At 38.0% G+C, this 19535-nt stretch overlaps 1 protein-coding gene across 1 annotated transcript in view; it reads left to right on the plus strand.

Annotated features, from left to right (window-relative positions):
* Positions 1-19535, plus strand: part of CPE (carboxypeptidase E) — a 112233-nt gene that overhangs the window by 19048 nt on the left and 73650 nt on the right. The gene's annotated exons all lie outside the window — the stretch shown is intronic.

Raw genomic sequence — 19535 nt, forward strand, 5'->3', positions numbered from 1 at the left:
TGATATGGCCATTCTACTAGGTGTGTAGTGGTATCTCATTGTTATTTGATTTGCATTTCTGTAATGGCTAAGGATGTTGAGCATCTTTTCATGTACTTATAGGCCATAGGTATATCTCCTTTGGAGAAATTCCTTTTCAAATCTTCTGCCCATTTTTGATTAGGCTATTTGTCTTTTTAGTGTTAAGTAGTAGGAGTTCTTTATATATTTTGGAATCAAGTCTGTTCTCAGACATATGATTTGGAAACTTTTACTCCTATTCTATGGATTCTCTGTTCACTTTCTTGATGGTATTTGAAGTACAAATGTTTTTAATTTTGATGTAGTCCAATTTATCTATTTTATCTTTTGTTCCTTGTATTCTTGGTGTTATATCTAAGAAACTGTTGCCTAATCCAAGGTCACAAAGATTTACACCTATGTTTTCTTCTAAGAATTTTATAGTTTTCACTCTTTTACTTAGGTCTTTGATGCATTTTGAGGTAACTTATATATGGTGTAAGATAGGGGTCCAGCTTCCTTCTTCTGCATGTGGATATCCAGTTATCTCAGCACCAGTTACTGAAAATTATTCTTAAAATAACCTTCCCCCACAGTATTTTCAGCTGTCATGAATGAGTTTTATTGGTTTCCCCAGATATCAGGGATAATTCTGTGAGGTCAAACTTTTCTAAATCCCAGACTACAATATGGGAGGAAAGTTAACTATTTCCAACTGAAAGAGTTATTTAGCAAATAACTGCTATAGTATAAAGTTTATGTGGGTACCATAACTTACTCCCAGTGAGTATTACAGAATTTGGGAGATAGATGGGATATTTATCTCTAACAGAGAATGGAATTCTTATTGTGGCAAAGATATGGCAGGAATTTGAGATTACAGGAGGGTCATTTTGAGACAAAGCAGTCAAGATTACTGACCTGGCATATTACCTCATTGGTGTTTTATGTGACTTTCCTCCTTATCCATTACCTGTATCTTTCAGTTGTGTTGCTTGCAGGTACATTACCATTTGGTTCCCAGGGGTTGTGTCTATTCTTCTCATTCCATTCAGTTCATTTCATTCAATTAAGTAAATAAGTATGGAGGGCAAAGTATTTTCACAGTGTTGACTAGACACTAGTTTTGAAGATACAAAATATAAAGGCAGTAAGTAGTATTTACTGAGGTCTTATTAAATGTCAGGCATTGTTTAATATTCTCTCCATTTCACAGATGAGGAGAGGCAACTCAGAGATGTCAAATGACTTGCTTAATGTCATCAGTGGTACAGTAGGAATTAGATTGTCTGCTTCCAAAACCCAGACTTGTTCAAAAATACCAGAGGTTTTCAAACTTGACCCTGCATCAGAAGCACTTAGAGAACTTGTTGAAACATAGGTTGCTGGGCCCTACCTCTAGAGTTTCTGATTCAGTAGGTCTGATTTGGGACATGACATTTTGCATTTGTAACAAGTATCCAGGGATGCTGATGCTGCTAGTCCAGGGACCACACTTTGAGAGCCATTGTAAGACACTGTCATGATTCCCCTATGTATGATTCCTGATACTCAAAAGAACTTTCAGTTGGGATGGACGGAGACTTGAGAGAAAATAATATAAAGTCAATAATAGATACAAGGGGCTTAGAGGGCACAGAGGAGGGAAACATTAATTCTGGTTAGACAGTTGGAAAAAGTTTCTGTAGGAGACATTATAGGAATGGATTCATTTATGGGTAAACTCAAGAGTGGGAAGAGCAGGATCATATGGTAGCTCTATTTTTAGTTTTTTAACAAACCTCTATACTGTTCTCCGTAGTGGCTGTACCAATTTACATTCCTACCAAGAGTTTAGGAGGGTTCCTTTTTCTTCACACCCTTTCCAGTATTTATTATTTGTAGACTTTTCAGTGATGGCCATTGTGACCAGAGTGAGGTGATACCTCACTGTAGTACTGATTTGCATTTCTCTAATAATTAGTGATGTTGAGCATCTTTTCATGTGTCTTTTGGCCATCTGTATGTCTTCTTTGGAGAAATGTCTTTTAAGATCTTCTGCCCATTTTTTCCTTGGGTTATTTTTATTTTATTATTTTTTTGATACAGAGCTGTATGAGCTGTTTGTATATTTTGGAGATCAATCCCTTGTCAGTAGCATCATTTGCAAATATTTTCTCCCATTCTATAGGTTGTCTTTTTGTTTTGTTTATGGTTTCCTTTGCTGGGCAAATGCTTTTAAGTTTAATTAGGTCCCATTTGTTTATTTTTGTTTTTATTTTCATTACCCTAGGAGACAGGTCCAAAAAGATATTGCTGCGATTTATGTCAAAGAGTGTTCTGCCTATGTTTTCCTCTAGGAGTTTTATAGTATCCAGTCTTACATTTAGGTCTTTAATCCATTCTGAGTTTATTTTTGTGTATGGTATCAGGGAGTGTTCTAATTTCATTCTTTTACATGTAGCTGTCCAGTTTTCCCAGCACCACTTATTGAAGAGACTGTCTTTCTTCCATTGTATTTTCTTGCCTCCTTGGTCCTGCAATCCCACTCCTAGGCATATATCCAGAGACAACCATAATTTGAAAATATACATGCACCCCATTGTAGCACCTCATTGTAGCACTGTTTTCAATAGCCAAGACATGGAAGCAACCTAAATGTCCATCAACAGGCGAATAGATAAAAAGATGTGGTACATATATACAATGGAATATTACTCAGCCATAAAAAAGAATGAAATAATGTCATTTGCAGCAACATGGATGGACCTAGAGATCATCATACTAAGTGAGGTAAGCCAGACAAAGACAAATATCATGTGATATCGCTTATATGTGGAATCAAAAAAAATGGTACAAATGAATTTATTTATTTATTTATTTATTATTATTATTATTATTTTTTTGCGGTATGCGGGCCTCTCACTGTTGTGGCCTCTCCCGTTGCGGAGCACAGGCTCAGATGCGCAGGCTCAGCGGCCATGGCTCACGGGCCTAGCCACTCCGTGGCATGTGGGATCTTCCCGGACCAGGGCACGAACCTGTGTCCGTCCCCTGCATCGGCAGGTGGACTCTCAACCACTGCGCCACCAGGGAAGCCCTGAACTTATTTATAAAACAGAAACAGACTCACAGACATAGAAAACAAAGTTATGGTTACCAAAGGGAAGGGGGTGAGCAGGATAAATTAGGAGTTTGGGATTAAAATATACACACTACTATATATAAATTAGATAACCAACAAGGACCTACTGTATAGCATAAGGAACTGTACTAAATATCTTGTAATAACCTATAATGGAAGGGAATGTAAAAAAAAAAGAATGCATGTATTTACATATATATGTATAACTGAATCACTTTACACCTGAAACTAACGCAACATTGTAAATCAACTATATTGTAATAAAAATTTAAAAAGTTAAAAAAGAAGCCTTTGCCTCCAACTGGTGAAATCACGGAGCAGAACTATCATGTTTGTTTTGTCACAAATATGCCTAGAGCAGCTGAGCTGTTGAGTGCATGGGCAAGCTTATTGTGGAGGGGGTGGTGGTTGGGGAGTGGTTAATGGGAGAAGTGCAGAGAGAGCAGCTGGACTGTGAATCTGAATCAGGAAAGTAATGTGAGTGAGGCTGGGTATAATCTTCTATCCCACAGTCGGGTTCAGTGAATTGATGCCATTTGTATGAGAGACTAAAAATAAGTAATGGACTTAATTTGATGATTCTTTTTGGCTTTAAGTCAAAGTACAAATGAAATCTCGACAAAGAAAATATAAAAATAGCAGTGTATCAATGCTTTTCTAAGAAGCCATGAAATACTGTGGTGATCTCATACTGCAGCAGACATGAATGGGCCAGTCTTTATTGTTTTACACTATAGTTTATTTAGACTTTATGCTCACCTAGTAACCTACATATTGCTGAGTTCTGTAAATTCATTGCAGAAGCAGTGTTAATGGGATTTACAGAATCTCAGGATTGTGTACTGGTTGCCCCTCTTTCTATCAACCATACAAGGCTTTTAAATTAATAAATTAAAAAAAAATCAGAGATCTTAATGGATCAGTCTTGAATTGTATGAGCAATCCATTTCAGAAGAACAATTCAGTTTATAAGGATCAAAAAATAATCACTGAAGCCCAGAGCTATGAATTGATCCCTTTTTGATGCAGCCTATTAATGGTCCTATTCACAGCTGTGCCCAAAGTAGAACTCACACCCTCGCTGGGTGAGTAAACGAAAGAGACCAGTACCTCTCTCAGCTGCCAGAAACCCAGCTATTAATGGAGATTTATTTTCATTATACATTTGGATGGATTCTTGTCATCCCAGAATGTGCTGAAATAGAATCTCAGTACTACTTGTGTTGAGACAGAGGTTTTGTAAGTTTGCCGCTATTAAAAAAAAAAGGAAAGATAACTAAGGGGAGTGGACCAAATTTGTCTTCACTTTTGTTCCTTTCCCAAAATGGAAGGTGGAATAATTTACTAACATATGTTAAAGGCTTAACTGAAAGCCTGGGATTAGTTTAGATAATGAGAAAATCTTGCTCTAAATTTCTTTTCGCTTATGGTGCCACCTTTTGCCCCTTAGGTACATGGTGTCTGTGTGTGTGTTGGGGTTCCCTTTCTGTGGACGCTACAGGATTGAGGCTAAAGGACAACAGTTCAGCAGGAAGCCTGGTTTGGGGGATGTCAAAGGTGATTTCCAGACTACATGGGGAGATGAATCCAGGACCAGACAGAGTATGAATGGAGGACATTACAGTCTTTCAGACCTGAAGGAAATAGGGAAGTGATTATTTCAGCATTACCATAGGGGATCTTGACCACACTATTACTTAAGATAATAATCTAGCTCAGTGTTTCTGGGAGTTGGCCTTTTTCTTATCTGGAGGAAATATTTCTGCCCTTTTTCTCCTCTGTGAAGATAAATTACTAAAGCAAAGAAGTATTATTAGGGAGTTTTTTTAGTCACATAAGAGAGGTGCCGTCAGTACTTGTTTATTTAAGAATGGCCTTTCTTTGTCAACTTTTTTCCTCCATCTTCCCTATTTTCTCTTCCTTTTCCTCTTTCTCCCTCCCTTTCCTCCTTTCCCTCTCTCCCCTTCTCCTAACTCCTTCCTGCTCTTTCCCCTCAACTTCCTATATCCCTTGTTTCATTGAGTTTATCTCATTCTGGAGCTCACAGTCAACCATCTGGTAGAATCCACTTGACACTGAACACAGTTGGTCAGTCAGTGCCATAGAAATTGCTAAATAGCCAACAACAGCCTTGATCAATGAATGTACCTTCCCCTCCTTATTCTCCATTGAATGAAGAGGGAAACCAGGGTTCTCCTCTTTTTTAGCTATGGCCGCTTGAATTCTAATTCTTTATGGTACACAGTGGAAACCTTGTGATGTGATTGAAGCTGTTTTCTCATGGGCATCTAGCTGCCTGTCAGGGGGTAGGGGTACATGGCAAACACATTTTGTTTATGATCAAGTGATTAATTCAATAATTTTATTCAAAGTGAAGAGTTTGCTCTTATTACAGTATATGGTGAATTGTTCAGTGGATTCTGGCCCTGCTGGATGAAGCACTACACCTGTTGCTGATGATTCGAGGAGAAAACCTTTCTTTATCCGAAAGAGTGGGGAGAGGGGTATGCGGAACAGTAGGGTCTGAGTATCTCTAAATTCCTCCATGAGAATGATCCCTCTCTTCAGATATGAAAGCCCTTTCTTTCTACAACGGAGCCATCTTTTTTGTAATCATTCATAACTTTTGGCACAGCAAGTGGCTGCCATCACCCAAGGAACAGCTCTTCTGGTGGAACAGCGTCTGTCCATGGAACAGCTTTTCTGGTGGAACAGCGTCTGTCCATGTGCAGAGCAGGTTTAGGTGATGTTAGAGGGCATTTGCACCCCAGCCAGCCTGAAACTTATGGTTAACAAATGCATTCAACAGAAGGGGTTTTGTTTGAAAGAATAAAGCACATTATGGGAAAGTTAAGGAAGAAGCAAAGGAAAAGGATGTAAACTTACATTTTATGTTTAAAAGAACAGATGTGCTGTTAACAAAGATTGTGAATTTTTTTAGTACAGTTTGTTGGTGGGGAAAATTGGAGATGTTAAATACATTTTATAGTTATGGTGACTCCTTACAATTACATAATCCTTTATAATTTTCAACTTAATATTAACATTAATAAGCACTTACTATATACCAGGCATAATTCTAGATGCTGGAGATAAGGCAATAAATAAAACAGGCATTATTCCATTAAATCCTGTCAACAAACGCAATTTATTAGGTACCAGTACATATTAGGAAATCGAGGCACAGAGAGGTGACATAACTTGCCCAAAGTTTCATAGAGAAGGCAGAGCAGACAGGATTGGAACCCAGACTTTCTCACCCCCGAGTCTGTGCTCCTACACGCCGCATGGCCCCGTCCAATGCAGTCAGCACCCCGGCTGTGCCGTGTCTTAGCCTTAATGATGGCCCATGAAGCAGGCAGGGCAAGTATTTTTCTTCACATTTAAAAAATAGGAAAAAAATAAAAAATTTAGAAAGTGCCCTATTTGAAGAGGTACATCGGGGAAGTTCTGGAGCCTGCTCCTCCATCTCTAGCTTGGTTAATGCCCCAGGCTGCTCACTGGCTTCCCAGCCTCCAATCAGCACGTCCCTCCATCCCCATTCACCCCACTGTAGCAGAGTGGTTTCCCCCAAACACAAATCTATACTGCTTCTCTACTCAAAACCCTCCAATGATCCACTTGTACTCAGGTCAGACTCAAACTTCTTAGCATGCTCTCTCTCTCTCTTTTTTTTTAAATTGAAATTTAATTGACATACAACTTATAATGGAGAGTTTGAGGGACTTCGTAATCAGATAGCTCTTAATTGAATTACGGCTTTATCACTTACTACTTTTGAGACTTTAAGCCAGTTACTTAACCTTTCAGAGCTTGTTTTCTCAAATAAAAAAGGGATGACTAAAATGGCTTGGAAACTTTTGTGTGGGAAACTGACTTAACATAATTATGGCGCATGATGCATATTATGGGATAATGCTGTGGGAACAGAGGACGGCAACTAGGGCAGCCCAGGGGTCCAGGAAGCCAACACTGAAGCTTGTCTTCGTCTTCCTTAGAGCTTCTGGCATAGATGTGCCCAGAGATACTGAACATTGGCCAGCTGTTTATCTCTCTGGAAAAGTGTAGTCCAGGGTCTTTCTGAGTATTGGGATAGAGCAAGTGATCTTCCATTCATGCATATTTATGATTCTATTCTAGGTTAAATTATTAATAGCACTTGAAGACTACTGTTTTTAATATGGACAAGAAGAATGTTCAGTTTGAAACATTTTCTGAGCTTGCTTATAGCTTATTGGGAAAAAAAAGTCTTAACTTCATTATTTTCTCAAAAGATTTGTTTATTTTTCCTGGAATAGAATAGCAAAATAAAATCCATGAAGGATTTAGAATTTTTAAAGCCATGTAATTCACATTTTAAGCTTTTACTCTTTCATCAGTTTTCCTAAAATAACTTGAGGAATTACTCCTTGAAGAGGCTTCATGTATCAAATTGGTCAGATGAACATATTTTGAAAATAGTTCTGCCTCTTTGGATAAAATTTATTTTATTCCAAAGGAAGCTTTTTTATGACAAATGCAAGCAAAGCTATAAATTTTAAAGAATCTTGTAATGAATAGGATGACCTGCTTTAAAGAAAGGTGAATTTAAATAATGAGTGTATTTGTATACAACTTAAAGCCAGATGTTTTATTGAAAAACAAAATTTGTTATGCTTCTAAGAATAGTTTTTATGTAAGAAAAATAAAAAGAGTGATGCAGTCAGGAAGCTAAGAATATTTTTCTTGTATAAATTGTGTGTGTGATTTAACAGGCTGAACAGTGATCCCTTGAAGGCTGCCTGGCTCCATCGTTTTAGTAGTTTGCTAAAAATCAACTGGTTTATACTATTTGTCCAAAGAAATGTTTGACAGAAATAACCTGGATGACATATATATACATATACATATATATATATGTGTGTGTGTATATATATATAAATATATATATGGAGTAAAGTAATTCAGAAAAATGCATCCAGAGATAAAATTGAGCTTGAAAAGTACCACCTCACATGACCGCAGTGACAGCTGGTCATTTGCTTAGAATAATATTTGCATTTTGAAGTGAATTTTAGTGACTTTACAAAGTGCTGGATTTGGAGGGCAGGAAGCCAATTTTTTTGTTTGTAGCAAAATTAACACTAAGAATGAGTTTTCCAGTAATTACCTCATTATTATAAATTAATTCCAAATTAATATGTTTGAAAGAGACATTGGTCTAGAATCTTTATTTCATCCTTAGCCTTGCTGATCACAAATCTTAAACAGGTATAATTAGTGAAAATGTTAATAATGCCAACCTGAAAGTTTCTCTGCATCACTGACCTTCTGGTTGGGAAAACCTTCAAAGAAGAGTTTTTACAGGTTTCTGTGGCAGTGAGCTAAAACACACAGGAGTGTGTTTCTTCCCATGTCACTTGTAGAATCGGTTGTTCTCTAGGGAGCGATTGTGTAAGAACAGACTTGGATTTTCTTTTAGAGCTACTACTACCTGGAGGGTAATTTTAATAAGTTATTTTGCCATTTGGATTAAATACAGCAAAATGAAAGCGTCATTATTTAGGGTAGCTGTCACCACAGTCTTTAATACTTTAATACTTTCTCAATATTATTTTCCCTGAAGGTATGTTTTGGGATAATTAACAATGACTAATACTTAAATTTTCACAACAAGTACAAGCTTTTTGGTGAACATTTATATTCTGTGTCTGTCTCTGTTTCCCTAGCATCACCTAATTATTTCATAACTTGAAAGTACATAATCTTGATTATGTAGAAATGTATAGATCAAAATTAATTCAAGTATATCTTTGTCATGCATAAGTCCTTTGTCTGCTTTATAAGTAATATGGGAGAACTGGACTAAACTTCATTATCCTATTATATATAGCTCTCAAAAGGAGACAGCCTTTTTGGTTGTTTGTTTAGTTTAGTTTTTTTTTTTTTTAAGGATCTAGATCCACTAGTTTAAACAGTAAATGTAAAATAGGGAATTCGAACTTGGCTTGGGTTCTCCAGTTCTAGGCATGGCACTTATGCTGTTTTGGAGACTTAGGTGCTGGTCCAGGTGAGGCATGTTCCCACCTGTGCTCCCTGCCAGCTCAGTCACCATCCACACTCCTGTGCCAACTCAACCATAACTTTAACTGAGACCAAATCAGTGCCTTCTGGTTCAGTGCCAGGAGACTCTGGCCTCTTTAGTCAGCCTGATCTTCCATGCTGGGTGATGGAGGGAGAAGATGTTTCCACGGAGGGTGTAACCAAGCCTGGCCCTGACTCTGCCCACTCTCCTCCACTCATCTGCCCCTCTGTGCTCTCAGCAGTTACGCTGTCACCACTGGGCTGGTTCCAAGGGGCTGCTCTCCTAATGCTCTCCCCCAGGTGGGGACACAAAATACTGTTTCAAATTTCCAGTAGCACAGCTCATAGCAGGGTGAAGCACTTACACAACGGGGAGGTAGGGTTAACAGATTGGAAACCAGAAAGGGGAGAAAATGCAATAGACAATTTGAGCCCTTCCATGTAACTTGCTTCATCTCCACAGCTCCAGAACACTGTTCCATTCCAGGCTTTGCACATGCTGTTTCCTTTGCCTAGACTACTCTTCCCACCATTTTCTGACTAGCTTCTTCTCACTCTTTAGATTTCACAGTAAGTAAGATGCCCCCAATTCCCAAGGCCCGGCTTGGATTGATCCCGTAAGCTCTAGTAAACCCACAGCTGCCTGCTTATCACTCTCTTGCAGTCACACATCCTATTAGGCCTTCCATTTGGAGAGGTGGGCACTTTGTCTGTCTTTTCCAGCACTGTATCCTCAGCACCCAGAACAGTGCCTGATGCACAGTGGGCATTTAATAAATAATCTATGGTGGATGAGAAAAGTCGGAATCATAAATCATTTTCTGTTCAGTATTAGCCAAGTCTGACTTTTTTTCCCCCTGTGATTCTGTGTAAGGGGCATTTCACTGAATGTAGATTATGAAGGACTTCAAGGATCAAATTCAAGTGCTACTGTTACACTCACTGTTGGAATGAAATTCTGAGGAGAACTGAGTTTCTTGTCCTCTACACCCTTACTCTAAGACGGAAGATTCCAGGACTTCACTGGTGGTCCAGTGGCTAAGACTCCATGCTCCCAATGCAGGGGACCCAGGTTCAATCCCTGGTCAGGGAACTGGATCCCACATGCTGCAACTAAGGGTTCACATGCTGCAACTAAAAATCCTGCATGCCACAGCTAAGCATCCGAATGCTGCAACTAAAAGACCCTGCATGGATCAACTAAATATCCCACATGCCGCAATGAGATCTTGTACATGACAACGAACATCCTGCATGCCTCAACTAAGACCCAACTCAGCCAAATAAATAAATAAATATAAAAAAGATAACAAGACAGAGCATACCAATGCAGCAGTCGTTTAGAATAATAGATACAGGAATTTAATAAATGTGTTGGCTTAAAACACAAACATCATCAGCTGGAAGCAAGGCAAACACATCTTGTGTGAATGAGAACTTAGCCCATTGATTGACATTCAACACCCAGTGGAAAAACCAGGAACACATGAGTACGAAGAGCTGAGACTTGATCAGACTGCAGCAGCTCTCCAAAAATACAGAAGGCCAGGAGGTGGTGAGAAAAATGCCAGACAACAGACTGTGCAGAAAAGGAAGCAAGCCAAGAAATGTTCTATTTGGCCTTAAAAGAGGCAGAGGGTGACAGGAAGTATTCAGTGAGCAGTGATTGTGCTAAAAATCACAGACTATAAAATTATCCATCAGTGTTTTGAAGTTTTGGGGAAAAGTTAAAACTCTTGGCTAGTATTTATTACAAGAAAGGGCGATAGTACAGAAGCAGAAAAGTGTGTATTTGTGTCAGGATGCATTATTCCATTAGAAGTTTTGTTTACTTAGAGATTGTGATGAAAATTATTTTAAAAGTTTTGTTTTTCATAAAAGAAGGGACCTGATTTGTATTAAATCTGTCCCTTTCACATTTTTGATGTAAGAAACAATTCTCCTAAGAATGGTAATAAGTTGCTAGGATGGCAATAATAATTTTCCAACTGAAAGAATATACAAAATATTTTTTGATTTTTTTTCCCTTAGAAAGGTCTTTGGTGTGGGATATAGAAAAGGAGAAATAAAAATGTTTAGACTTAAGGTACAGAATTTTAAGTAAAAAGTTGAGGAAAAAATATAACAGAACCAATCATTTCGCATTATTGGGAGAATTAGAAAAAAATTCATTGTCAATATTTTAAGGCAGATGCACTCAAAAACATTTAGAATTGGGATTTGTTTTTAAGTAAATTAGGACCTAATTGTCGGTGCTTCAATTTTTTATTTTTATTTATTTATTTATATTTATATTGCTTTATTGTCTTATTTTTGATTTTTCTGTGGACTTTCCCCTTCTTTTCTTGACTTCTTTTTTTTTTGAATTTTATTTATTTATTTATTTTATACAGCAGGCTCTTATTACTTATCTGTTTTCTATATATTAGTGTATACACGTCAAGTCCAGTCTCCCAATTCATCCCCAACCCCCACTCCATTTCCCCCCCTTGGTGCCCATACGTTTGTTCTCTACATCTGTGTCTCTATTTCTGTCATGCAAACTAGTTCATCTGTACCATTTTTCTAGATTCCACATATATGCGTTAATATACGCTATTTGTTTTTCTCTTTCTGACTTACTTCACTCTGTATGACAGTCTCTAGGTCCATCTATGTCTCTGCAAAGGACCCAATTTCGTTCCTTTTTATGGCTGAGTAATATTCCATTGTATATGTGTGCCACATCTTCTTCATCAATTCATCTGTTGATGGGCATTTAGGTTGCTTCCATGACCTGGCTATTGTAAATAGTGCTGCAATGAACACTGGGGTGCATGTCTTTTTGAATTATGGTTTTCTCAGGGTAATGCCCAGTAGTGGGATTACTGGGTCATATGGTATTTCTGTTTTTAGTTTTTTAAGGAACCTCCATACTGTTCTCAATAGTGTCTGTATCAATTTACATTGCCACCAATAGTGCAAGAGGGTTCCCTTTTCTCCACACCCTCTCCAGCATTTGTTGTTTGTAGATTTTCTGATGATGCCCATTATGACCAGTGTGAGGTGATACCTCATTGTAGTTTTGATTTGCATTTCTCTAATAATTAATGATGTTGAGCAGCTTTTCATGTGCCTGTTGGCCATCTGTATGTCTTCTGTGGAGAAATGTCTATTTAGGTCTTCTACCCATTTTTTAATTGGATTGTTTGTTTTTTTTTAATATTGAGCTGCATGAGCTGTTTATATGTTTTGGAGACTAGTCCTTTGTCGATTTGTTTGCAAATATCTTCTTCCATTCTGAGGGTTGTTTTTTCATCTTGTTTATAGATTCCTTTGTTGTGCAAAAGCATTTAAGTTTCATTTGGTCCCATTTGTTTTGTTTTTATTTCCATTACTCTAGGAGATGGGTCAAAAAGATCTTGCTGTGATTTATGCCAAAGAGTGTCCTGCGTATGTTTTCCTTTAAGAGTTTTATAGTGTCCAGTCTTACATTTAGGTCTTTAATCCTTTTTGAGTTTATTTTTGTGTATGGTGTTAGTGTTTTAATTTCATTCTCTTACATGTAGCTGTCCAGTTTTCCTAGAACCACTTATTGAAGAGGCTGTCTTTTCTCCATTGTATATCCTTGCCTCCTTTGTCGTAGATTATTTGACCATAGGTACGTGGGTCTATCTCTGGTCTTTCTGTCCTGTTCCATTGATCTATATTTCTGTTTTTGTGCCAGTACCATGTTTTCTTGATCACTGTAGCTTTGTAGTATAGTCTGAAGTCAGGGAGTCTGATTCCTCCACCTCTGTTTTTTTTCCTCAAGGTTGCTTTGGCTATTCGGGGTCTTTTGTGTGTCCATACAAATTGTAAGATTTTTTGTTCTAGTTCTATAAAAAATGCCATTGGTAATTTTTTTAAAATCTTTTTATTTATTTTTTTGCTGTACGCAGGCCTCTCACTGCTGCGGCCTCTCCCTTTGTGGAGCACAGGCTCCGGATGTGCAGGCTTAGCGGCCATGGCCCACGAGCCCAGCCGCTCCGCGGCATGTGGGATCTTCCCAGACTGGGGCACGAACCCGTGTCCCCTGCATCGGCAGGTGGACTCTCAACCACTGCACCACCAGGGAAGCCCCACTGGTAATTTGATAAGGATTTCATTGAATCTGTAGATTGCTTTGGGTAGTATAGTCATTTTCACAATATTGATTTTTCCCATCCAAGAACATGGTATATCTCTCCATCTGTTTGTGTCATCTTTGATTTCTTTCTTCAGTGTCTTATAGTTTTCTGAGTACAGGTTTTTTACCTCCTTAGGTAGGTTTATTCCTAGGTATTTTATTCTTTTTGGTGCAGTGGTGAATGAGATTGTTTCCTTAATTTCTCTTTCTGATCTTTCATTGTTAGTGTATAGGAATGCAAGAGATTTCTGGGTATTAATTTTGTATCCTGCAACTTTACCAAATTCACTGATTGGCTCTAGTAGTTTTCTGGTGGCATCTTTAGGATTCTCTGTGTTTAGTATCATGTCATCTGCAAACTGATAGTTTTACTTTTTCTTTTCCAATTTGGATTCCTTTTATTTCTTTTTTTCTTTGATTGCCGTGGCTAGGACTTCCAAAGCTATGTTGAATAATAATGGTGAGAGTGGACATCCTTGTCTTGTTCTTGATCTTAGAGGAAATGCTTTCAGTTTTGCACCATTGAGAATGATGTTTGCTGTGAGTTTTTCGTATATGGTCTTTATTATGTTGAGGTAGGTTCCCTCTCTGCCCACTTTCTGGAGAGTTTTTATTATAAATGGATGTTGAATTTTGTCAGAAGCTTTTTCTGCATCTATTGAGATGATCATATGGTTTTATTCTTCAATTTGTTAATATGGTATATCACATTGATTGATTTGCATATATTGAAGAATCATTGCATCCCTGGGATAAATCCCACTTGATCATGGTGTATGATCCTTTTAATGTGTTGTTGGATTCTGTTTGCTAGTATTTTGTTGAGGATTTTGCATCTATATTCATCAGTGATATTGGTCTGTAATTTTATTTTTTTAGTATCTTTGTCTGGTTTTGGTTTCAGGGTGATGGTGGCCTCAGAGAATGAGTTTGGGAGTGTTCCTTCCTCTGCAATTTTTTGGAAGAGTTTGAGAAGGATATGTGTTAGCCCTTCTCTAAATGTTTGATAGAATTCACCTGTGAAGCCATCTGGTCCTGGACTTTTGTTTGTTGGAAGATTTTTAATCTCAGTTTCAATTTCATTACTTGTGATTGCCCTGTTCGTATTTTCTATTTCTTCCTGGTTAAGTCTTAGAAGATTATACCTTTCCAAGAATTTGTCCATTTCTTACAGGTTGTCCATTTTATTGGCATAGAGTTGCTTGTAGTAGTCTCTAATGATGCTTTGTATTTCTGCGGTGTCCATTGTAACTTCTCCTTTTTCATTTCTAATTTTATTTTTATTTATTTATTTTTTTGCAGTACGTGGGCCTCTCACTGCCGTGGTCTCTCCCGTTGTGGAGCACTGCCTCCATACGGGCAGGCTCAGTGGCCATGGCTCACGGGCCTAGCTGCTTCGTGGCATGTGGGATCCTCCCGGACCGGGGCACGAACCTGTGTCCCCTGCATCGGCAGGCGGACTCTCAACCACTGCACCACCAGGGAAGCCCTTCATTTCTAATTTTGTTGATTTGAGTCCTCTCCCTCTTTTTCTTGATGAGTCTGCCTAAAGGTTTATCAATTTTGTTTATGTTCTCAAAGAACCAGCTTTTAGTTTTATTGATCTTTGCTATTGTTTTCTTGTTTCTATTTCATTTATTTCCACTCTGATCTTTATGATTTCTTTCCTTCTACTAACTTTGGGTTTTGTTTGTTCTTCTTTCTCTAGTTCCTTTAGGTGTAAGTTTAGATTGTTTATTTGAGTTTTTTCTTGTTTCTTGAGGTAGGATTGTATTGGTATAAACTTCCCTCTTAGAACTGCTTTTGCTGCATCTCCTAGGTTTTGGATCATTGTGTTTTCATTGTAAATTGTCTCTAGATATTTTTTGATTTCCTCTTTGATTCCTTCCGTGTTCTCTTGCTTATTTAGTAGCGTATTGTTTAGCCTCCATGTGTCTGTGTTTTTTTTTTCATTTTTTCCCTGTAATTGATTTCTAATCTCATAATGTGTGGTTGGAAAACATGCTTGATATGATTTCAGTTTTCTTAAATTTACTGAGGGTTGATTTGTGACTTAAGATGTGATCTCTCCTGGAGAATGTTCATGTGCACTTGAGAAGAAAGTAATCTGCTGTTTTCAGATGGAATGTCATAAATATCAATTAAATGTATCTGATCTGGTCTATTGTGTCATTTAAATCTTTTGTTTCCTTATTAATTTTCTCTGTGGATGATCTGTCCATTGGTGTAAGTGAGGTATTAAAGTCCCCCACTATTACTGTGTTAACTTTTGATTTCCTCTTTTATAGCTGTTAGCATTTGCTGTATGTATTGAGGTGCTCCTATGTTGGGTGCATATGTATTTATCATTGTTATATCTTCTTCTTGGATTGATACGTTGATCATTATGTAGTGTCCTTCCTTGCCTCTCGTAACATTATTTTAAAGTCTACTTTATCTGATATGAGTATTGCTTCTCCAGCTTTCTTTTGATTTCCATTTGCATGAAATATCTTTCTCCCTCCCCTCACTTTCAGTCTGTATGTGTCCCTAGCTCTGAAGTGGGTCTGTTGTAGACAGCATATGTACGGGTCTTGTTTTTGTATCCATTTGGTGAGCTTGTGTCTTTTGGTTGGAGCATTTAATCCATTCATGTTTAAGGTAATTATTGATATGTATGTTCCTATGACCATTTTCTTAATTGTTTTTGTAGGTCCTTTTCTTCCCTTATGTTTCCCACCTAGAGAAGTTCCTTTAGCGTTTGCTATAGAGCTGGTTTGGCAGTGCTGAATTCTCTTAGGTTTTGCTTGTCTGTAAAGCTTTTGATTTCTCTGTCAAATCTGAATGAGATCCTTGCTGGGTTGAGTAATCTTGGATGTAGGTTCTTCTCCTTCATCACTTTAACTATATCGTGCCACTTCCTTCTGGCTTGTAGAGTTTCTGCAGAAAAATCAGCTGTTAACCTTATGGGAGTTTCCTTGTATGTTGTCATTTTTCCCTTGTTGCTTTTAATAATTTTTCTTTTTCTTTAATTTTTGTCAGTTAGATTACTGTGTGTCTTGGCATGTTTCTCCTTGGCTTTATCCTGCTTGGGACTCTCTATCCTTCCTGGACTTGGGTGGCTATTTCCTTTCCCATGTTAGGGAAGTTTTCGACTATAATCTCTTCAAATGTTTTCTTGGGCCCTTTCTCTGTCTCTTCTCCTTCTGGGACCCCTCTAATGTGAATGTTGATGCATTTAATGTTGTCCCAGAGATCTCTTAGCTGTCTTCTTTTCTTTTCATTCTTTTTTCTTTATCCTGTTCTGTGGCAGTGAATTCCACCATCCTGTCTTCGAGGTCACTTATCCATTCTTCTGCCTCAGTTATTCTGCTATTGATTCCTTCTAGTGTAGTTTTCATTTCAGTTATTGTATTGTTCATCTCTATTTGTTTGTTCTTTAATTCTTCTAGGTGTTTGTTCTTTAATTCTTCTCCATGTTTGTTAAACATTTCTTGCCTCTTCTCGCTTTGCTTCCATTCTTTTTCTGAGGTCCTGGATCATCTTCACTATTGTTATTCTGAATTCTTTTTCTGGAAGGTTGCCTATCTGTACTTCATTCAGTTGTTTTTCTGTGGTTTTTTCTTGTTCCTTCATCTGTTACATAGTCCTCTGCCTTTTCATTTTGTCTATCTTTCTGGGAATGGTTTTCGTTCCACAGGCTGCAACATTGTAGTTCTTCTTGCTTCTGCTGTCTGCCCTCTGGTGGATGAGGCTATCTAAGAGGATTGTGCAAGCTTCCTGATGGGAGGGACTTGTGGTGGGTAGAGCTGGGTGTTGCTCTGGTGGGCATTGCTCAGTAAAACTTTAATTCACTTGTCTGCTGTTGGGTGGGGCTGAGTTCCCTCCCTGTTGGTTGTTTGGCCTGAGGCGACCCAGCACTGGAGCCTAGAAGCTCTTTGGTGGGGCTAATGGCAGACTCTGGGAGGGCTCACACCAAGGAGTACTTCCCAGAACTTCTGTTGCCACTGTCCTTGTTCCAGTGGTGAGCCACAGCTGCCCCCAACCTCTTCAGGAGACCCTCCAACACTAGCAGGTAGGTCTGGTTCAGTCTCTTATGGGGTCCCTGCTCCTTCCCCCGGGGTCCTCATGATGAGCAAACTACTTGGCGGGTTCCCTCTAGGAGTGGAGTCTCTGTTTCCCCAGTCCTATTGAAGTGCTGCAGTCAAATCCTACTAGTCTTCAAAGTCTGATTCTCTGGGAATTCCTCCTCCCGTTGCCAGACCCCTACATTGGGAAGCCTGACGTGGGGCTCAGAACCTTCACTCCAGTGGGTGGATTTATGTGGTATAATTTTTCTCCAGTTTGTGAGTCATCCACCCAGTGGTTATGGGATTTGATTTTATTGTGATAGTGCCCCTCCTACTGTCTCATTGTGGGTTCTCTTTTGTCTTTGGATGTGGGGTATCATTTTCGGTGAGTTCCAGTGTCTTCCTTTCAGTGGTTGTTTGGCAGTTAGTTGTGATTCCGGTGCTCTCACCAGAAGGAGTGAATGCACGTCCTTCTACTCCACCCTATGCTTAAATTTTTTAAATTGAAATTTTGTTGACATACAATATTATGTTAGTTTCAGGTATACTACATAATGATTTGACTTCTCAGTACCTTATGAAATGATCACCATGATAAGTCTATTTACCATCTGTCCCCATACAACATTATTACAATATTATTGACTATATTCATTATAGCATATGTTACATCTTAGGATTTATTTATTATATAACTGGAGGTTTATACTCTTAATCCCCTTCACCAGTTTCCTCCACCCATTCCCACTGCCCTCACTGTTGGCAACCACATTTGTTCTCTGGATCTGTGAGCCTGTTTTCATTTTTTTTTCTTTTTTTTCTTTTTAGATTTCACGTAAGTGGGATCACGCAGTATTTGTCTTTCTCTGTCTGACTCATTTCCCTTAGCATAATACTCTCTAGATCCATCCATGTTGTTACAAATGGCAAGATTTCATTTTTTATGACTGATTAATATTCCATTGTATATATACCCCATATCTTCTTTATCTATTTATCAGTTGATGGACACTTAGGTTGCTTTCATATCTTCACCAATGTAAGTAATACTGCAGTGTACATAGGGGTGCCTATATCTTTTTGAATTAATATTTTTGTTTTCTTTATATAAATACCTAGAAGTGCAATTGCTGGATTGTGTGGTAGTTCTATTTTTAATTTTTTGAGGAACCTCAATACTGTTTTCCATAGTGGCTGCACCAGTTTACATTCCCACGAAGAGTGTATCAGGGTTCCCTTTTCTTCACATCTTCGCTAGCACTTGTTATTTGTTTTCTTTGTTGATAGGTGTCAGGTGACATCCTGATAGGTGTGAGGTGGTATTCTGTGGTTTTGACTTGCATTTCATTTTTGGTTAGTGATGTTGAGCATCTTTTCATGTGCCTGTTGGCCATCTGTATGTCTTTCTTTGAAAAAATGTCTCTTCAGATCCTCTATCCATTTTAAAATCGGGTTGTTGTCTTTTTGATGTTGAGTTGTGAGTTCTTTGTGTATTTTGTATATTAACCCTTTATCAGGTATATAGTTTACAAGTATCTTCTTCCATTCACTAGGCTGACTTTTCATTTTATGGTAGTTTCCTTTGCTGTGCAGAAGCTTTTTAGTTTGTTGTAGTCCCATTTGTTTATTTTTGCTTTTGTTTCCCTTGCCTGAGGAGAAAGATCCAAAAAAATATTGGTAAGACTGACGTCAAAGGGTGTACTATCTATGTTTTCTTCTAGGATATTTATGGTTTCAGGTCTTACATTTAAGTCTTTAATCTATATTGAGTTTAATTTTGTATAAGATGTGAGGAAGTAGTCCAGTTTGATTCTTTTACACTTAGCTGTCCAGTTTTCCCAATGCTGTTTATTGAAGAAGGTTTCTTTTCCACATTGTACATTCTTGCTTGCTTTGTTGTAGATTAATGACCATATACATATGGGTTTATTTCTGGGCTCTCTATTCTGTTCTGTTGATCTATGTGTCTATTTTTGTGCCAGTACCATAGTGGCTTGATTAAAATACCATTGTAGTAGAATTTGAAATCAGAAGTTTGATACCTTCAGTGTATTTTTATTTCTCAAGTTTGCTTTGGCTATTCAGGGTCTTTTGTATTTCCATACAAATTTTAGAATTATTTGTTCTAGTTCTGTGAAAAATGACTTTGGTA

Source organism: Mesoplodon densirostris, chromosome 1 (assembly GCF_025265405.1).
Source record: "Mesoplodon densirostris isolate mMesDen1 chromosome 1, mMesDen1 primary haplotype, whole genome shotgun sequence".
Lineage (NCBI taxonomy): Eukaryota > Metazoa > Chordata > Mammalia > Artiodactyla > Ziphiidae > Mesoplodon > Mesoplodon densirostris.